The sequence below is a fragment of the Leptopilina heterotoma genome, unplaced genomic scaffold, assembly GCF_015476425.1.
Source record: "Leptopilina heterotoma isolate Lh14 unplaced genomic scaffold, ASM1547642v1 Lhet_304, whole genome shotgun sequence".
NCBI lineage: Eukaryota > Metazoa > Arthropoda > Insecta > Hymenoptera > Figitidae > Leptopilina > Leptopilina heterotoma.
This window is the reverse complement of record NW_025111008.1, coordinates 351935-356858: the sequence shown is the minus strand read 5'-3', so window position 1 is coordinate 356858 and position 4924 is coordinate 351935.

The following is a 4924-nucleotide window of genomic DNA, read 5'->3' as shown; positions in this document are numbered from 1 at the left end:
TATTTAAATGTGGTAAATATTTCAAAACTCTTTGCCATGTCAAAAAACGAGATATTGTGGTTGACATCTTTTATTTTTAACATAATTGCATGTAAAAGTTAAAGTTTTAACTTGAATATCTCGAAATTTAGCATCGCAAAGGGTTTTGAAATTTCTAACACATTTAAAGGGCACCCGTAGAGATATTTTCTCAAAATTTAACGAAATTCTATGGAAAAACAATTTTTCAAAAGTAGCAGCCAGAGGATTCAAATTTTTTTTAAGCATCGACAAAGATTTTCTATGGTAAAAAGCACAGAAATTTTAAAAAAAAATTAGGAACCGTTTGTACCACAGGCCGACAATATTTACTAAACAAGAATCAAACAATACTTTTCCGAAGGTTTTAACGTGATAATTCCGAATCCAACGTCATAAAAGACCCTGTACGTCAGTTTTTTTTCTTTTTCTGCGTATTTTCGGTACAACTGAATGCGAATACGATGTCAGATTTACCAAATTGTCTGCCATATACGATCCGCTATTTTGAATTTTGAAATATGACATAGAATTCGTAACCAGTTATACCAAAAACCTGCAGAACCATTTGAAATTTTGATGTTTGTAGTTAAATTCTTCTATATTATCGAAGTTTTGCCTATTTCTACTCAATTTTTGTAGAATTTGACCAACTCACTAACAAATGAAGATTTTTCAAATATCCGAAATGAGAAAAATCGAAAAACAGAGATTATTCAAAATTTCATATACCGATTTTTTCTTTTTTGTCTTAAGGTACTACTACACTTTAGAATTATTTTAGATTATTTTTTTTAAGTTAATTTTTAATGTTTTAATTTTTTTCTTTGAGTTAAGACCATCAAAATAAGTAAATAAACAACAAACAATTAGGAATCTGACGTAAGTATTTATTTTGTTTTAATTTAAAATAAATTACTATGGGTGTCTCAACGTCCGTACGACTTTTTTTTTGGTCAAAAATAACATGTTTAAAAAATCAGCTATAAATTTTTCAATTTTGTCTAAAAAAATAACTTTCTTTAGCAATGTTGTAGCCCTTGACAATACTTTTAAGAAAGCATTTCGAATTTTTCGCTAAATTTTGTTTTTTTTAAATTATAACTGAAAAACAGAACCCGTCTGAACGTGCGTACCTCTCCCCTACAACAAAAATTTAAGGTTGGAGATAAGTTAGTGTGAGTTGTAAAATATTTTTTTTACTAAATTAATTTATTTATCCATTTTAATTAATATTTAATATTATTTTATTATTATATTATACCATTATTATTAGATCTGTCGTGGGTTACGTATAAAGTGTAAATGAACTAAAACAATTTAGAGCAAAAGAAGATTAGAATGCTGAAAAAAAATTTAAAAGCAATGTTAAAAAAATGTAAAAAAGAAAAATTTATAAGCGAAAAAACATTAAAGAATATAACAATTTAAAAAAATTATATTATAATACACAATTGGAAAAGAAGAAGACCCACAATAATTTAATTCTCGACCAATTAAAAACTTCTAGAGATTCTAAAACTTTCTAGAAAATAATAAACTCTTTTAGAAATAAGTATAATTCAAAAAATGAAATTAACACAGATACATGATATAAATATTTTAATGACTTCTTCCAACTAAATGATTTAAATAGTTCAGAAAACAAAATAGTTGAAATTCCCTATAAAAACGGCAACGATATGCTGGAAACATTTATTACGAGAGATGAAATTATCTCTTCTTTAAGAAATAGTAAAAATAATAAGGCCCTGGGCTCAGATGGAATCACCTTTGAATTCTTTAGAAATCTCCCAGAGAATTTGATTAATTATGTGGGTCTACTTTTCAACCAAATTTTACATAAAGAAAAAATTCCGAGAATCTGGTCCAGAATAAACTTGCGAATGATTCATAAAAAGGGTGATATAAACGATCCTGGCAACTATCGCCCTATAGCTTTAGTTAACTGTATAACAAAGGTATTTACACAAGTGATCACTGATAGAATTGTTTCGTGGGCAGAAAAAGAAAATCTGATTCCAGAGTTTCAATCTGGCTTCAGAAAGAATAGAAGCTGTATAGACAATATTTTCGTTTTGAATGCCTTGATACAGAATCGTTTCAATATGGTTGGAGGGAAATTGTATGTATTATACGTCGACTTCAGCAACGCTTTTCCGTCTGTTTCGCACAATTTGATATGGGAAAAACTGTATAAAAAGGGGTTAGGCTATAAAATAACTAAAATTTTAATAGATTTTTATTCAAAGGCCACGATCTCGGTTCAAAATGATGAGGAAATTTCTACCCCAGTTAAAGTAACTAGGGGTCTTCTCCAGGGGGAGAGGAGCAGTCCAATCTTGTTCTCTCTTTTTATGGCGGACTTAGAAGAATTTTTGAGAGCCGAAGGAATAAGGGGGGTCTCCATGGGTCATAGCAATGAAATTATTTTATTGGCTTACGCGGATGACATTGCATTGTTTGCGGAATCTCCTGCGGCATTAAAAAAAATATTAAAAGCCCTTCGAAAGTACTGCATTAAAAATAATTTAGAAGTTAATGAAAAAAAACAAAAATTATTATTTACAAAAAAGGTGTCCGGTCAGTAAAAAAAACATTAATTTTATGTATGGTAATAAAAAAATCGAAGTGGTTAAAAAATATATGTATTTAGGAATTCAACAATATTATACCGCATCGTATGAACCTAAACTCTTGGGATTTAATTCCAAAATTATTAAACAGTTTAATTACTAAAACGTTTATGTACGCTATACAGGTGTGGGGTCTTCGAAGCCCTAATGAGATAGAGAAAATTCAAGTAACCTTTTATAAAAAACTCCTCTTGCTCCCTCGGAATACCCCTGGTTACGCAGTTAGATTAGAGGTTGGAGAATTAAGACTGTCGTATAAAGTTTTTAAATGGACACTAAATTTAATTAAAAAAATTCTAAAAATGGAAGATGATAGATACCCCAAAATATGCTTGCTAAGATTAATTAGTTTATCGAATTCTCAAAGCGATAATATCAAATATAATTGGTGCTCCCATGTAGAAAAAATTTTTGATACTATGAGAGAAAGAATTTTGTGGAGCCTCGAGTATTTGCAGATTAATAATGAGCGACTTTTGAATGTTTATGGAAGCTTTCTGCATGCTGAGGATGTTCTTTCGCTTTCAAATTTCGGTTCTCTCCAAATACTCCCTCAACTCACTTTGAGAGAGGGACCTCAAAGTTATTTAAAGTTAAAAGTCCCACTTCCTTTTATGAAGATATTTACACAGATAAGATTAGTACACGGAGAAAAAGGAATAGTTGACACATCCAGATACGTGGATATCACAGCCATATTATATTGAAAAATACGGGATATCCATAGTTAAGGTTGCTGCATCCATATTCTATGGCTGGCTGTATATTGTTAAAGCAGCAAAAGATCTATGGTTGGGTGATCCATAGTAATGGAAATGGGAAACAAAAAAATTTGAATCACTCAATTAATTAAATTCTATGTCACTTGAGATATTTTATACACATTTTTGTTAATTAATACACACCACTTATTGAATAACCGCATATTTACGAAATAAATTATTAACCGATGGGGGAGACGCGAACCCTAGACCTAACGCATACTAAACACTAACGCTATCCACTACACTATACACACAACTACAATATTTGAGCATATAATATTCCTTATATACTCTACACATATTTCATGAAAATGAATTTACATAAACACTAATAGACAATAACGATAATAAATAATAAACAATTATAACACTATTTATACACAATAAACTCACAACGTGATTATATAGACGTGACAGGAAACCGACGCGACGGACAAATTGAGACGACCATTTTTAAATGGATGCCATGATAATGAATTGCGCGCAACATGTATCGAAATTTTGAACTAACTATGGATCTCCCAACCAAAGTTTATATGGATGAGGCAGCCATATGTGAAAATCCATAGCCTGAATTGTAAGCCCAACCATGCCTATGGATGTCACATCCATATTTGATTCAACAATATAATATGGCTCCCTCATCCATTGAATATGGAATGTGCTTCCATTCTGAAAGTTGTCTCTTCCATTGAATTGGATAACACAACAATATTCTGCTCAACAATATTTTTATGGATATCTCTTCCAGACCTTTTCTTTCCGTGTAATAAATACAGTTTAAGAATAGTACACAAAAAGAAAATGCTGAAATTAGACAATGTTTTTTGTTGCGGAGAGCCGGTGTTGAAAGGGAGAGAACTTTATCATTTGTTATTCGAGTATGAATTATTTAAAAACATTAAAAACCAATATTTGTGCGACAGTGAGAATATATCCGTAATAAAAGATTGTTGTATTGATCTCTTAAGGTACTACTACACTTTAGAATTTTAAAAAATTTTATTTTTTTTATTGTATTTTTTAACTCCTTATAACTTCAGAAAACACCTCCTAAAGTATTTAAAACCAATTGTAAAAAATAAAAGTAAATTTTTCAAAAAATATTCAATTAATGTAAAAAGTCATTGACAAATTAAGTAAGTTTTTAAGGGGATGGTGGGGTCCAGCTTTTTGTTACGACCACTAGAAACATTGGTGCTAATGTATGTAACAGTGTCTGAAATAAAAAAAATGGCGAGGGTTTAATTTGCAAAAGAATTTTAGGTAATTTATGGATAGCCTCTAACCATACATATAAGTTTAAACTCGTTTTTCTCAAAATAACGTTTTCTCAAATTGCGGACAGTTTATCTCTGAATCTACTGAACCGATTTTAATAAATGATAACTCGTTTTGTTTGGTAGCATGTCCTGTGTGACAATTTATCAGAAAATGGTCAAAAAATTTTAAAAAAACATTTTTGCAGACTAGAAAAATACTGAAAAACACAGTGTATTTTTAAAC